Consider the following 17688-nt stretch of genomic DNA (forward strand, 5'->3'; position numbering starts at 1 on the left):
AGACGCAAGTTGTTACCGCATCTGAAGCTAGCCAGGTCAGAAGGTAAAAGGGCTACGATGGTGTTTGATCACCTTCTGATAGAAGGTAAGAAGCATGTACTGGATGCCGATGGAGAGGTTCTTAAAGAATTAAGATAGGAAGGTGGCCGCCCTGATAGTGATACCACACAAAAAACGAAAAAGACTGTGAATAAGAAAATTGTTCCTGTGGTACGAAATAAGAGGGGAGATAGACCTGAAGCGACACCGGTTTTGACTGAAGCTAGTGCACGTGAATTTTCCGTGACTGGTGACATCACTGTCACAAACTTACGCGCAGGCCAGCCGTGTGCTACGGACAGTGATATTGAAAGTGTTCGTGTCACAGGGGCTCGGTGGCAGACCAGCGAATGTGTTTTGGCACTTGACAGTGGTGAAACGCCGCCGAATGGTGATAGTGACGACAATAGTTCTGTAGACAGCGCTGCTGTAGACGATACCTGTAATCTAGTCTCGGACGCCCAGACAATTATTATGATAGAGGATACACCAAATATAACTGATAATAGAAACGGCCGTGTAACCAATACTGCATTTACCCATTATCGTGACTGTCCAACCCCTCGCACTGCAAAAGACATGGATGATAGCGGCATTTATATTGCTTGTGGTTGGAATGTGTACGAGGATAAAGTTATACATGAAATGGATAGCAGCAGTTTATACGATACACGTATGTCTAGCAATGATAGTTGTATGCTTCATATGGACGAGCGTGCGGTCGAGAGTGGGGAGGGGGGAAGTAAGGGAGAAAGTGAAAACGAGAGTGGAAATGAGCAAGAACAGGGTGAAATTGATGGGGGTGGTGAGAATAGTGACGGTGATGACGAGGTGGTGGATGCGTCAAATTTAAATGGCACTGATCGATCTGATGACGTTGAAAATTCTTTTAACTCATTATCTTTTCTTCATTGGAATGTTTGCGGTATCTTGTCAAAATTAGACGATCCCGAGTTTGTCGATTTTCTCTCTTCTTATGACATTGTCTGTCTAGTAGAGACGTTTGTTCTAACTTTCGAGTCATGTCTTTTTAATGACCATACGGTTTTCGTCAAGCCAGCAGTCAAATTGACGCGGCAGGGAAGATGTTCGGGTGGGGTGATATGTCTAATACGGAATAATATTATCCCTCACGTAACACAGTTGGAAAGTGATAGCCACTACTTCCTTTCGTTTGTTCTGCATAAAGAGTACTTAAGGTTCACTAAGGACATTTTGCTTCTCTGTGCATACATCCCACCTGAACATTCACCGTATTATACTGCTTTTGATTTTGAAAATGGAATAAATATTTTAGAATCATGCTTGGCGGATAGTCTTTTGTCTTTGGATGATGTAGATGTAATCATATGTGGTGACCTGAATTCTAGGACCTCGGATATTACACCTGATTACGTTGACGAACAGGATTTATATGTACACGTTAGTAAAGTGGATTTGCTTGAGACAAAAAGGTCCTCCGAAGATAAAATCTTGAACAATTACGGGAAAAAATTGCTTTGTATGTGTACTGGTTTCGGATTGTGTATTCTGAATGGAATGTGTCAAGGTGACCTTCGTGGACGATACACATTTATTTCTGATAGTGGAAGCAGTGTGAATGACTACTTTTTGATGTCTGTAAATCTATTTGAATCAGCTGCGAATAATTGCAAGTTAAATGTTTTAGAGCGTATTGAATCAGACCATATGCCGGTGGAGTTGGTTCTGCATGATAAAAGATGTATGCCGAATGCCATTATGAATGGAGCTGGTTGTGAGGTTGACGAATTTGTTGTCAAATACTGTTGGAAGACTGAATGTGCGGCTGCCTTCTCCTCTTTAATGAATTCAGGTGATGTACAGTACGAACTTGTCAATGCTGCTGCCTTAATTGAGAATGATGTTAACGCCGCACTGAACAAGTTTAATGATGTCATAAAACAGCAAGGTGAATGCATGAAAAAAAGAATGTCAATAGGTGGTAAGTCGTTACAGAGAGAATGGTTTGACCATGAATGTCAAACAGCAAAAAGGCATGTCCGTAAGATGTTACATAAATGTAGAAAATCAAAAGATGTTCTGGATAAAAATATATATTGCATTGCTAGGCGTGAATATAAATACCTGATCGTTATGAAAAAGAAAAGCTATAACGCTGGTCTACTCGCTGACTTGAGCAGCTCAGTAAAATCGCAGAAACTATTTTGGGAAACTATGAAGAAACTTTCACGGAGGAAAACGCAGCCGCGTCATAACATTACTCTAGATGATTGGTTCCAACATTTTAAGAATGTATTAGAGAAGGACACACATGTAGCTATAGTGGACGTCGTTGATGGGGCTGTGGATGAAAATGCTGATGTTAATGATGAAGGAAATGATGATGATGTTGTTGAACATGTATTAGATAGACCGATTTCGAAAGAAGAAGTCACTCTTGCAATTAGAAAGCTGAAGAACGGAAAGTCTGCTGGTCCAGATGGGCTGATTGGTGAGTTTTTCAAGCATTCGGGTGAGGCTGTGGTGGTGTTTTTAGTAAGGTTGTTTAATGTCTTGTTTGATAGTGGTTTTTACCCGGACAACTGGAAGGAATCAATAATCTTGCCTCTGTTTAAGAAAGGTCAGATAAATGACACCAATAACTACAGGGGAATATCACTGTGTGATGTCAGCAGTAAATTATATAGCTCTATAATTAATACCAGATTGCAGGAATGGATTAGCATAAATGATATTACTGGTGAACATCAAGCTGGATTTAAAAAAGATCATTCAACAGTTGACCATATCTTTACACTCCTGGCGGCCATTCAGAAACAGTTTACAAATAACAGAAAATTGTATGTCGCATTTGTTGACTTTGAGAAGGCATTCGATTCGATTTCTAGGAAACTTCTGTGGCCTGTACTTATGAAAAACGGTATTAGAGGAAAATTGCATCGTTGTGTGAAAAGCATGTATTTGGATGTAAAAGCTAAAATAAGATGTGGCGCTAAATTTACTGATGTAATCAATTGTACATATGGGGTAAAACAAGGTGATGTATGTAGCCCTGTGTTGTTTTCGTTATTCATTAATGAATTAGCTTTGGAAGTAATGGAAAATGGAAAACATGGTGTGACATTTGATTTTGTTGAATTTTTCATATTGCTTTTTGCTGATGACATTGTATTGCTCTCCACAACTGTTGTTGGCCTGCAAAGACAGCTGAATAATATGTACAATGCAGCTTCTCGATTGGAGTTGAAAGTTAACATGAACAAAACTAATATTATTGTTTTCCGTAAAGGAGGATATTTAGCTAGTTGTGAAAAATGGAATTATGGTGCAGATAGAGTTGTTGTTGTTAACGCTTATAAGTATTTAGGAATATTTTTTTCCACGAGACTCAGTTTTAATGTTTCCTGTCAAGATTTGGTGAGTAGGGGTAAACGGGCAGTGTTTGGTATACTCCGTGTGTTGCACAAGCTAGAGAGTAGTTCTTACACATTGTTTACAAAATTGTTTGATTCTCAAGTCCAACCGATTGTGCAATATGGTGCTGAGATTTGGGCTTTCCAAAAAGGTACTGAAATAGAAAAACTACACTTATTCGCCATGAAACGATTCCTACATGTAGACATGAGAACACCAAACGACCTTGTGTATGGTGAATTGGGAAGATTCCCAATATATCTAAACTCATATGTAAAGTGCATTACATATTGGCTAAAACTAACAAGAATGGAAAATTCTAAGATCCCATGTAAAGCATACAAAGTTCTCTATAATTTAGATTGTAATGGCAAGATTACATGGGCGACGGATGTTCGAAAGTGTTTGTTCTCTCATGGGTTTGCAGATGTATGGTACAACCAAGGGGTGGACAGTATTGGTGGTTTTCTAAAATGTTTCAGACAGCGATTGATAGATTGCAGATGGCAAGACTGGAACGACCATATGCAAAGCAGTGATCGATTTTCTACATACAGATTGTTTAAGACCACAAGCAGTACTGAAGCGTATATAGATATGGAAATGAACAGCTATGTGAAAAGTGCATTAACTAAATTCAGGTTCGGTGTATCGGATCTTGCTGTACACAGGTGTAGGTATAGTGTACGGAGTGAGGAAGATTTGTTGTGTCGTCTGTGTAAATTGGCTGAAGAAAATGAAATACATTTTATGTTCTGCTGTCCTGCACTACGTGACCTAAGAGTAATATTGATAAAGCCAAAATATTATAACCATCCATGTATGTACCGATATACTTTGCTTATGTCTACTGGAAATGTCAGTCAAATATCCAAATTAGCACAATATATTTATCAGGGAATGAAAAGATTAATCACTGTGACATGATCTATGTACACATGTATTACTGTTTGATGTATACAAATTTGGGTCATTTATGAAACACAATATTTGCTATGATTATGTTGTATATGGACGCATACCCTTCAGAAGGGGCTCTGGCCTAAAACTGAATAAACTTTCGTATTCTCTCTCTCTCTCTCTCTCTCTCTCTCTCTCTCTCTCTCTCTCTCTCTCTCTCTCCTCTCTCTCTCTCTCTCTCTCTCTCTCTCTCTCTCTCTCTCTCTCTCTCTCTCTCTCTCTCTCTCTCTCTCTCTCTCTCTCTCTCTCTCCCTCCCTCCCTCCACCCATTGCACACCGGTTGGACCGTACATAAGGTAACGTTAAATTATGCTTGTGCAACGTATGTGGGAGTATCACTTATAACCTCAGGGTATCTCTTATCCTGTTGCGCATCTATAGACTAGAGACAGCGCTGGTTAGACTAAAACATGGATCGGGAACTTCAGTACGTACTTAGGACTACCGCGGCTGTGCTTGCAAGTTTGGATAGTTCTTTCTTTCTCATTTGATCCGAGTTTTATCTGTCTCATTAAATGCCATTTTTCTACCTGCTACACATATAGTTTTCCTAATTGATTCCCGAAGATAAGTTAGTTTCGCTTCCACGTTTCGGTTTTCACTAATTCAACATGGCCGGCGTCGGCAATGCATAGATCTGTGATCATCATCTTCTTCCGAAGAGGACTGGGTTCTTGCGAACGTCTCAGAGTCCTGCGGTTGAGTCACTGTTACCGATAGTGGTTAGCTCCGGCAAACAGGGAGATTAAAAAGGTGGGGAGGTTTAAAACTATGCGGTACAGGGGAGAGTGCGTTCAAGGGCGGGCTCTCATGCCCGACTGCACTGAGGAAACTGTGGCCGAGACGGGAGCGAAGGAGGGGCCTGCTTCGGCCGATGAACAAAGAAACTGTGATCGAACAAGTATGGTGTTACAAGGGGAAAGACCCGCAAAGTGAACTTAGTTGCCAAAGCCCGAAGTGTGACGACGGACTCGGTTTCCAGCAACTGTCCACCGACTCAGCGGCAAAATATGAGGTCCGAGGTGAAAGGTAATACTCTTCTTATTAGAATGAAGGTCATTGTTTATGACTAAAATACAGTAGAATCACATAATGCACGAAGGAATGGAACATGTACATGGAATAAGATTGTCCGTCCACTAAGACACATTCCTAAAGGTGGAACCAACATCCTGACGGCTATGCAGAGGAAGTGTTCTTTTTAAGAAATGCATTCAAATAAAACAAATAGGGAAATGCCCACTGAACAGAAACACCCAGGCTCCTGATTTTTGGTATGAATCCAAGTTGAGAGAGATCAGCTGAGCTAGGATTTTACATGGAATAAGATCATCCCTCCACTTGCATACAATGTATACAACCAGAAATGAAGATACAGTGTGCTTGATGTGGTGATCAAGTGACATTTTGCTATGAATGTGTTTAAGCAACTAGTAGCTTCTTCAGCGTTAATTCATTAAACAATCACTCTTATTCTTAGCACATAGAGCACATTGAATGAGTGTGTGCATGTGTGTGTGTGTGTTTGTTATTGCAATGTAAGACCTTATAATATAAATATATACACAAATTATAACACATGCTGGGATTCTAAATATGTTCTGTTTACTTGCAGGTCTCAGTTATTACCAAGCCCTGCCTCATTCTTCCCGCAACACTGACATGGTGCTGTTGTAGAACACAAGTAAGTCCTTTGATCATTTCCAAAATACACTAGTGCAATAGCTTGTGAGTGCAACTGGTGGTAATGAGAATATTTTACCACAAAAGGCTAAAGTACAAATAACAGATTTATTATGTTGGAAAAAGAAGTAAGCCAGAGCAAGTGATTAGTGTACCAGTTAGCTAGGGTGGATGTATTATATAATTACAATTTACAGTCAGCATAGAATGTTGAGGACAGTCTAGAATTTTTCTCGCCCTGTGAATTCAACTGCAAATCAGATGGCATGAAGAAATCAATGTTATATTATGCTCTGCATTGAGTGAACCATCTCCTGTCATTCTGAGTGACACATCTCTTTAACTGAAAAACATGCCAGTAATTAAATCCAGGCTACATGGGGATGGAAAATGACCCTGGCAATTTCAACCTCTGAATGATTGTGTCTTTGTGTAGCAGGATTATGGATCTTCACAAGCCTTAGTTCATTTGTCTGTACATGTGTATCATGTATGGCGGTATAAGTTAATACTATTAGTCAATTTCAAATAGCAGAGTTATTTTCAGAGCTTTCTAACTTCAAACCCTGTGGAATCTAGACTATAGTTTGTAATTTAAAGGGTATTTTGACTTTGACTCCAAGTTTCTTTCTTGCAAAGTCATTCTTTTCTCATTCAAGGGACTAAACCACTACATGTACTGATGACTGCCTGCATCAGGGTTATAATTTATGAAGAAGTCAAAATGCACAATATATCAGTTTACAATTTAAAGGCCCACTTGCCTTGTCACTACAGTATAATGTGGCTATGCTTTAACATGGAATCCCTCATCTTGGCCACATACAAAAAATTATATATTCAGTGACTGCTTGCTGTGGTGAGTTAAAATGTGTGATGAAATATTTTCACAAAAAGGTACCAAGTGTTGTTAACAAAACTAATTCTTTAACAAACAAACAAAAACCACTCTGCACAGAGAGCATTCAAGCTGATCTATGTTGCTATTCGTCCAAGTAGAGGGATGATCTTATCCCAAGTAAAAGCCTGACAAGATCTGAGACTGTGAAGCAAAATGTTTTTACATGGTAAAGTAAGCCTTTAACGAGCAAGTATGTCTATTGCACTGGGTGTTTTATTATTATTGTATCATTTTTCTTTCAGGTAGTCTCTCTTTAAACTGACTTTCTACACCATGGTGTCTCTGGCAGTGTTATATTGGCAGAAGACAGTTGGAACTGGATTCCTCATTTAGATGGTAGGCATGTTTTGGGCTTTTGTGTTGCTTTGGTGTATGTGTGTGTGTGTGTGTATGTGTGTGTCTGTTCTATACCAGAAATAAACACACTGTTTGCTTGCTGTGGTGAAGTGACATTTTGTGATTTTTTTTTTAAATGAGCTAGTACAGTTGTAGCTTTTACAGCATTTATTCATAACACAATCGCACTTGGCGCAGAGAGCAACCAGACCGTTCATTGTGGGTATGTGAACAAGTTAAGAGATCATGTCTTATCCCATTTTAAAGCCTGACCAGATCTTAGACGGTGAGCCAAATTGTTTTCATGAGAAGGAATGTGCCTTTCAGAGAAATCTATTAACTACAGTATTACTTTACAAAACATATTTTAAGAAATGAAATGTGTTACAAGTAACAGCCATGGGGGTGATAGCCTGTAGGTGGAATAATAATCTTCAATTGCCCAGAAATGATTGTTATCTGGTCAAGAAATGCAAAGCATTTTGATGTTTGTGACGATTAGTTACTCTTTATCACGTTTGGTCCCTGATTTTGCTGTCCTTGTCTGCGTTGGGCAGGTGTGCGTCCATGATGTCATTGCTATTGAAAACTAATCTGTACTGCAAAGTAAATGTACCCGTACATGACGTACATGGCAGTTGTCAACCGGGGGCCAGCCATGACTGGGACTGATGTATCCACAGGCACTCGACACCAGGTGGGCGGGGCCAGTGGTTGGGGTGTGATTCCCTGCCTTACACCACCACAAAGTGTAGTATCAGCAGACAAGACTGAGCAGAACTTCTGCCCCCCCCCCCCCCTCACCAATTGACCACTCAGTGCCATGTGCCTGCAGCTGTATCATAAACACTTTGTGACAATAGTTGTTACCTCCTTAGAACAGATCTTGTGATGCTCCTCAGTCAGTCAGTGTTTGATGGATGCTAACTGGTATACTTGACATAGTGTTCATATGAAAGTTTTATGTGTTGCAGCTCATCCAGATCACAGGTACACAAAGGAGCTGGTTACAGTGATAACATAGGCACATGGAACTGCTTATGGACTACTTTAGAAAGTGAGCGGTTACAACCAAGACTCTTCCGTCAGGAAGGTCTGCGGAAGGGTGCTTGATCTGTTTCCTCGGACAGGCTTTTCAAGACTAGGTAGGTTAAACCACATGATTGGGCTTTAATTATGAATGCACTTCAAAATTCACTCTATTTCATTATCTTGTACAACCCCCCGCGGGTTAGGGGGAAGAATTTACCCGATGCCCCCCAGCATGTCGTAAGAGGCGACTAACGGATTCTGTTTCTCCTTTTACCCTTGTTAAGTGTTTCTTGTATAGAATATAGTCAATGTTTGTACAGATTTTAGTCAAGCAGTATGTAAGAAATGTTAAGTCCTTTGTACTGGAAACTTGCATTCTCCCAGTAAGGTAATATATTGTACTGCGTTGCAAGCCCCTGGAGCAATTTTTTGATTAGTGCTTTTGTGAACAAGAAACAATTAACAAATCTTCAATAGTACTGACCAAAGAAGAAGGTTTAATTGTGTGATCATGATTTGATACATATGCTTGACCCTGAAGATGTTTTATTTGTTTTGTTTCAGAACAAAGTTTGGTGAAGTAGAAGCTACCGCTGTAGGCTGGTGTAAGGCTGAAGAAGAACCTCTGACAAGTCAATTTTCAAGCAACTGAGCACGAACCCAGGTACAAGACACAGAGCTCTCTTTCTATCGGTCTGTTATTCATAGAATGACACTAACAGTGACACAAGTAAATAATCTGTATCATTGTCTTGACCTCTAGAAATTTGGTAGAGAATAAGATGACTGATAGTATTATTTTGATTATTTCATGGTCATTACAGTGGCCTCCACCCCTGCCCCTTTTAAGACACCCCAATCTAAGACTCCTTCCTATTAATGACCCTGTTTTCGCAGACTTCTTGTTCATAACATCTGTAAATTCACTCCTATTTTAAGACTTGCTCCATTTGGACTTGGACTGGGTGGCCGAGTGGTAACGCAATTGCGCTCGGAAGCGAGAGGTTGCGAGTTCGACCCTGGGTCAGGGCGTTAGCAATTTTCTCCCACCTTCCCTAACCTAGGTGGTGGGTTCAAGTGCTAGTCTTTCGGATGAGACGAAAAACCGAGGTCCCTTCATGTACACTACATTGGGGTGTGCACGTTAAAGATCTCACGATTGACAAAAGGGTCTTTCCTGGCAAAATTGTATAGGCATAGATAAAAATGTCCACCAAAATACCCGTGTGACTTGGAATAATAGGCCGTGAAAAGTAGGATATGCGCTGAAATGGCTGCGATCTGCTGGCCGATGTGAATGCGTGATGTATTGTGTAAAAAAAAATCCATCTCACACGGCATAAATAAATCCCTGCGCCTTGAATATGTGCACGATATAAATTGCATAAAATAAAAAGATAAAATAAATCCCTGCTCTTAGAACTGTACCCACGGAATACGCGCGATATAAACCTCATATTGATTAATTGATTTTAAGACCTGATTTTGCTTATTTTGGATTTCGAAAAAGAGAAAAACAAATTCCCACTCTGTACAGAATTAAGCCAGGTTCATGATTTTTGTATGGACCAAGTTGAGAGATGGCATTTGTATAGGCCTGACCAGATCTGAGATGTTGAATCTAATTGCTTACGAAGAAAGCATTGTGTCATTATAGGCACACTACTTCTCGTCACCGTCTCAGTTCTGGCCAGGCTTTAACATAGGATAAGCTCATCCCTCAACTTTGTCACATATGAACAATCGACACACTGACTCTTGCTGTTGTGAGTTGACATTTTTTGATGAATTTATTTCTGGAAAAGGCACCATGCAGTGCTGTTTCAGGGGTGGGACTTTTCCGCGGATTTCCGCGGACACAACTTACGAATTCTGCTGGAGTAATCTATTTTTCCGCGTCACATTTCATTACAATATCTATGACTTGTTGACTGAATGATTTGGAGAGACGTGGAGATGAAACAGAACACTGGAGGCTTGAGAGTTAAATTGTGCTGACTGAAAACTCCTGATAACTAATAGTAATTTTGAGGGGGGGGGGGGGGGGAGGTTGGGGAGTGTGGAGAATGTCTTTTTTGTCAGATTGCACAGATTTTAATGTACCATTTAACCAAAATTCAGGGTAACATGCCCCCGAACCCCCTGGAAAAAAAGGGATTTCCTCCTTTTTCATCACAAGAGAGTCCCACCCCTGTGTTTACAGAATTCCTTGTTTAAAACTATCACTGTGCACAGAGGGAAGGGGGGGGGTGTATTTGACCACCCCTGCGTTTACAGAATTCCTTGTTTAAAACTATCACTATGCACAGAGGGAAGGGGGGGGTGTATTTGACCACCCCTGTGTTTACAGAATTCCTTGTTTAAAACTATCACTGTGCACAGAGGGAAGGGGGTGGTGTATTTGACCACCCCTGTGTTTACAGAATTCCTTGTTTAAAACTATCATTGTGCACAGAGGGAAGAAGGGGGGGTGTATTTGACCACCCCTGTGTTTACAGAATTCCTTGTTTAAAACTATCACTATGCACAGAGGGAAGGGGGGGGGGTGTATTTGACCACCCCTGTGTTTACAGAATTCCTTGTTTAAAACTATCACTGTGCACAGAGGGAAGAGGGGGTGTATTTGACCACCCCTGTGTTTACAGAATTCCTTGTTTAAAACTATCATTGTGCACAGAGGGAAGAAGGGGGGGTGTATTTGACCACCCCTGTGTTTACAGAATTCCTTGTTTAAAACTATCACTGTTCACAGAGGGAAGGGGGGGGGGTGTATTTGACCACCCCTGTGTTTACAGAATTCCTTGTTTAAAACTATCACTGTGCACAGAGAGAAGGGGGGGGGGGGTGGATTTGACCACCCCTGTGTTTACAGCAGAATTCCTTGTTTAAAACTATCACTGTGCACAGAGGGAAGGGGGGGGGGGGGGTGTATTTGACCACCCCTGTGTTTACAGAATTCCTTGTTTAAAACTATCACTGTGCACAGAGGGAAGGGGGGGGGGTGCATTTGACCACCCCTGTGTTTACAGAATTCCTTGTTTAAAACTATCACTGTGCACAGAGGGAAGGGGGGGGGGTGTATTTGACCACCCCTGTGTTTACAGAATTCCTTGTTTAAAACTATCACTGTGCACAGAGGGAAGGGGGGGGGTGTATTTGACCACCCCTGTGTTTACAGAATTCCTTGTTTAAAACTATCACTGTGCACAGAGGGAAGGGGGGGGGGTGTATTTGACCACCCCTGTGTTTACAGAATTCCTTGTTTAAAACTATCACTGTGCACAGAGGGAAGGGGGGGGGGTGTATTTGACCACCCCTGTGTTTACAGAATTCCTTGTTTAAAACTATCACTGTGCACAGAGGGGGGGGGGGGGGGTGTATGTGACCAAGTGAAGTGCATTGCTACATAATAAAATGAGCAAATCCGTCCCGTGAAGAAAACTTCTGCTTACTTAATTGTCAGATTTGCCAAGGCGTGTACATGAAATAAGATTATCATTCTAAATGCTGAATCAACATTCTGACTGTTTCCTATGAAACCAGGCTTGATTTTTGGTATGAATCCAAGTTAAGGGATAGCATGTGTAAAAGCAGAATTGTGTACAGAGGCAGCTTTGTGTTATTAAAGGCCGGCTGCTTTTCGTGAACACAGTTTGGCTCACATCTCACATCACCTGCCAGGCTTTTTAAAAAAAAAAAATGTTTTACCATGGGATAAGACTATCCCTCCATTTAAGCACATACCAGCAATAAACACAGTGGTTACTTGTGATGAACTAGTGGCAAGACAAATGATTTAAGCATCACATAACCTTCCTAAGTGAAGTCAAGTTATGTGTCTGTGCCAGTGTGTGTGTGCATGTGTGTGTGTCAGCATAGAATGTTGAGGACAGTTCGATGGTAAATAACCCTGACAATTTTAGCCTATGATTGTGCCTACATTGTGGCAGGATTGGATGTGGATCTTCAAAAGCCTAAGTTAACAAAAAAGTATGTAAAAGTACATTTTGAATAGTAGTTTTTTTCTCAGAGGGAAGATATCACAAGATATGATCGTTCCACTGCATGTATGCCACATAACTAAAACAAAAATTAAATGTTATTTTAATCGTCTTTTGGGTAAAACAAATACACCATCAATATATTATAATAATGATCTTGCTTGTTTACAGATGGACAACAGCTACTGCCAGGACCAGGTTACACATAAAGAAAACAGTCAACACTTGGCTGGTGCTGCAGCTTCTTTGATGTCTATTTTTTTTTTTTTTTTTAAAGACAGACAGCTACCAGCTCATTCAAGACCATAGCCCCATCTTACTCACGCAGAACAGACAGCCATCTTTCGCCTTTGCACAGAACACTGCTGTCTGAAGGTACACATCAAAAGGATAGGTTTTGCACCTACAGCGTGCGACTGTGGCTAGGGTAGGAAGAACAGACTCTGCAACACGTTCTGAGAGGGTGGCCTTTTCTTGCCACCCGTACCCCTGTGCAACAAGACTTGGCCAGAGAGCACACATCCAAATGCAAACACTGAACACTGAAGAGGAAGAAGAAGAAGAAGGTGCCCACACAGAAGGACATAAATCTACTTTAAGGGCACACAAGTTTACAGCAGTTTATTGAATTGTAGCAGATTATAGGGAGAAAATGAACAAGCTAAATAGGCTGTACAGTACTTCACTTGAACAATGTATAAAGTTCCCTGTATTAAGAACATTTACAGATCACAAGACATTGTGTTTTCTTTTGTTTACAATACAAATGTTTCATAATAAAAAGATGTGCACTAGGCAAGATCCTTAAAATGTAAAACTAGTAGTGTGACAATTTTGAATTGTTCAGAGATGGTTTTTCTTCAGTGGTAAATGTTTTAGCTTTTTTTATAAGATCCCGTTAGTGAAGCATACTATAAAACCTTGACCTTCCAAACTGTGTTAGCACCCTGGGCTGCGATCATTGTGTTGAGCTACTTAAAGGCACAGTGCAGCTTACAGCCTTCGTTTTGCGTTTTTGTTGCAGCTGAGTGCATTTACAGTTCAAAAATCCTCCTATGGTAGTAAAACTACCCAACGACGACATCTGTGAAGCTCGACAGTTTCTTGTTCACGCGAGTGCATAAATTAACCTAGTTATTACGTGGTGTTTGGTCGGAGTTCGATTCAACTGAGTGATTCCGGCCTCCATTTTGTTTTATACAAACTCATGATGATGTCTGACATAGTTTGCTAGTGACGTGTCTTTTTGTGCATGATGTGGTGATCTACCTGATCTAAATTTAGATCCAAAAATAGGTCAAGACCAGCCGGGTCCGAGTACGAAATTGATTCGTAAAAAAATCGCAGTTCTTGACTCTTTGGGTGCAAGTCAATGAAACTTGGTAGTTCTTCTAACAGATAGCTGCCTGAGGTATGACTAAAAGCCCCAGGGGCTCCGTGCACCTGAATTTGACAAGTTCAGTACCTTCAGCAAGCGCAAGTACAGTAGAGAAGCGCTTGACACACTGAAAAAGGCCTACTACGAGCAAAAGAAAAAGAAGAAGTGATGCATGTGCTTTTGATGTAATCTTCTTTGACATTATGATGACTACAAAAACTGACTGATGTGTTTTGTTTGTGAATGATGGATATATGTGCATGATTGCGTTTCGCAGACACAGTTGTCATGTGCGTTGTAATTGGCGACGAATGCTGGATGATTACTATTTTTGTACCAGGATTACTATTTTTGGGGCTGAGCATTACTCCAAAACACTTATGGGGGTAAACAGGTCTGCAGCACAACTACAAATGTAGAAATGTCGTCTGCATTTTGTATATTTTAAAAGGTTATTTTTGTGCACAGAACATACATCTGCAGGGAGGTTTGGAGGGTGAAGTTAGGATCTGTTAGGAGGCATACAGCATCACACTCATTTTGTGTGTGTGTATTTTGTGTTGACAGATAAGACACTGTCATTCCAGCAGAAACCTGTGGTGATGCACATTTTATTGAAGTGACCAGCTGAAATTGTATGTACGTTGTTATGAAATTGACAAATGATCCCTGCTTTGCAATCCTGGGTTAATGATATTGCCAAAATTAAAACGTGGAGGAAAAAGTGAGTGTAAACCTATTCTTGTGGTGGTGGTGGTGGTGGTGTGTGTGTGTGTGTCTGGTTAGTGTGTGTTTGAGTGTGTGTTAAACAAACAACACCAAACCTACATCAAACAAGCACAACAAAAACAAATTACACAAAAAAATGGCAAAAATCAGAATATCAACTGAGAAAAAAAACCGTGGCTGAATGCAATACTTATTATAACTTAAAAAGTAAAAGTGTGCGTGTGGATGTGTGCGTATGTTTGAGTGTTTTAAACAAACAACAAACCTAAATTAAAGAAGCACAACAAACAAACAAAAAACCTGGCAAAGTTCTGAACATTAACACAATGCTGCTGTCTGCTTTGAGGGGAGGAATAAAATGACTGAAGCCGGACTGCCGAGAGGAGGAAGGAGGGGGAAAAGAACACGCAGACATGAAAACACACACAACTCCATGACAGATAAACTGCTTATGTTCAAAAATCAAGAATATTTAAGCGTGCACACACGCACACACACACACACACACACACACACACACACACACACACACACACACACACACACAGACTCTCCTCGTGAAAGTAAAGGTAAACTCGAACTTGAAGGTAAGTATAAATGTTTGATATGGAAGAAACCTGTGATAAAAGTCTTTGTATAAATCATCGGTACCAACAAAATTCAGTTGCCACAACGCGTAAAAGGACATACTGTAGTTTCAAATTAGTAACAATCTAAGCCATTTTAATCAGCACTGGTGTCCGGCAAGCACTAACAGATACAACAGCACGTGTATGCATCTTGAAGTAATAAGACCTTGAAGTAGGCCTAGAGTTTACACTATGCATTATGTAATGCTTTAATTCAGCTGCCTAACTGTGGAACTTTGCAAATGTGTGAGGACCGTTTCACAAAACAGACAAAACACCCTCTCAGTTATTTACACAAATCAGTTCCAGAATGTGCGTGTTCCTTTTCCGTCTCTACAAATTAATGTTATCTGGGGGGAAAACGAATCATTGTCGCTTCCGCCCTCAGTTATAATTGCCTGAGCATAATAGGAAATGCAACAGGTGTAGTCTTCCGCCTGATTTTTAGTCAAGATATTTCGACACAGAATGTTTCTTTCTTTTTATATTTAGTCAAGTTTTGACTAAATATTTTAACGTAGAGGGGGGAATCGAGACGAGGGTCGTGGTGTATGTGTGTGTGTGTGTGTGTGTGTGTGTGTGTGTGTGTGTGTGTGTGTGTGTGTGTGTGTGTGTGTAGAGCGATTCAGACTAAACTACTGGACCGATCTTTATGAAATTTGACATGAGAGTTCCTGGGTATGAAATCCCCGAACATTTTTTTCATTTTTTTGATAAATGTCTTTGATGACGTCATATCCGGCTTTTCGTGAAAGTTGAGGCGGCACTGTCACGCCCTCATTTTTGGTTAAAGCCCGGGGTTCATTATTGCATTTCAGCTTGGTGGCTTAAAAATTAATTAATGACTTTGGTCATTAAAAATCTGAAAATTGTAAAAAAAAATAAAAATTTATAAAACGATCCAAATTTACGTTTATCTTATTCTCCATCATTTGCTGATTCCAAAAACATATAAATATGTTATATTCGGATTAAAAACAAGCTCTGAAAATTAAATATATAAAAATTATTATCAAAATTAAATTGTCCAAATCAATTTAAAAACACTTTCGTCTTATTCCTTGTCGGTTCCTGATTCCAAAAACATATAGATATGATATGTTTGGATTAAAAACACGCTCAGAAAGTTAAAACAAAGAGAGGTACAGAAAAGCGTGCTATCCTTCTTAGCGCAACTACTACCCCGCTCTTCTTGTCAATTTCACTGCCTTTGCCATGAGCGGTGGACTGACGATGCTACGAGTATACGGTCTTGCTGAAAAATGGCAGCTACTTGACTAAATATTGTATTTTCGCCTTACGCGACTTGTTTCTTTGTATGTTCACAAGCTCACATACAATCATTTATGCAACACTGACAATAAGACCAGACCAGAGTTGTGATTGAAATGGGCAGTTTATTTAATAAAGCTCCAGAATGAATAAAAATACATGACAAAATAAGGTGGTCCCGCTGTACAAAGCCGGTTACCAAACACACACACACACCAACACACACAAACACACCCCCGCACGCACACACACACACACACACACACATGACACACACACACACACACACACACACACACACACAGAGTAACATTGTACAACTTACTGTCACATTCAAGCGGGACCACCAAACAAAACTTATCATCAAATGAAACAACATTGTAAGTGGTCAACTGAGCAGATGACCACAAACCACACTTGAAATCTTCACATTTTAACACTTTCTCCTGTATCCACAAAAGTCATTTATGCTGACTAGATAATGACATAATAAAATGACATCAATAAAACCATTCCCTTTTTTATTTTAAAGAAAAACAAGAAAATTAAAATAACGCAAAGAACTGATGCTCAGTAAGGTTGGGTATCGATCTCAAATGTGTGCATAGCTAATTACATGTAACCGGCATGGACTGGGGCTAGAATTGGCCTTTCTGTCAGGCAACTCGGCCTCTAATTGGTTTTATATTGTCTGATCCCCCTCCAGAAAAAAACAATACCATTTGCCCCGTGCTTCTGCGCCCACAAAAAATATTCGGGAATAAGAAAAGTTCAAATTTTAGGCACCCCACATACAACCCTAATTGTCAGTCAATTACTTTACTGCAATCAACGTTGATTTTAAAGTACCATGTCATTATTATTTTGGAGATAGATTTGAAAAAGTCCATAATTGCAGACTGCGTATTGGTATGAGTGATTTGAATTTTGATTTATGTCAGCGGCACCTCAAGGAATGCCCCAAATGTGAGTGCGGTTACCCAAGGGAGACTGCTGAGCACTATTTGTTGCATTGACCCTTGTGTAGAGATGTACGATTATTGTCAATTGATAACTGATTATAAGTTTATTGAAATATTATTGAAAGGCATCCCGCAATATTCCCGGAATGTCAATCAGACCATATTCATAACTGTACAAGAATTTATTAAGACAACCAGGCATGTTCCGTACATGAGCCTCTACATTTTATTCATAATGTTCATTTGACACTGTCATGAGACAAATGCTGCCTGACCAATTGTTCTTCGTAATTTCTCTCGTGTTTTGTGTCCTTGCTTCGACTTATCGATTATGGCCCAATCGTTATGTAATTTAGTGCCATTTTCGCCG

General features: G+C 40.1%; 1 long non-coding RNA gene across 1 annotated transcript; it reads left to right on the forward strand.

The window, feature by feature from the left end:
- Nucleotides 1–5416: 5416 nt before the first annotated feature.
- Nucleotides 5417–14454, forward strand: LOC138945516 (uncharacterized). The gene is made up of 5 exons (XR_011449023.1): nucleotides 5417–6079; nucleotides 7222–7315; nucleotides 8290–8460; nucleotides 8912–9011; nucleotides 12520–14454. It is a non-coding gene; the product is annotated as an uncharacterized lncRNA (long non-coding RNA).
- The last annotated feature ends 3234 nt before the right edge of the window (nucleotides 14455–17688 follow it).

The sequence above is a fragment of the Littorina saxatilis genome, linkage group LG13 (genome assembly GCF_037325665.1).
Source record: "Littorina saxatilis isolate snail1 linkage group LG13, US_GU_Lsax_2.0, whole genome shotgun sequence".
Classification (NCBI taxonomy): Eukaryota; Metazoa; Mollusca; class Gastropoda; order Littorinimorpha; family Littorinidae; genus Littorina; species Littorina saxatilis.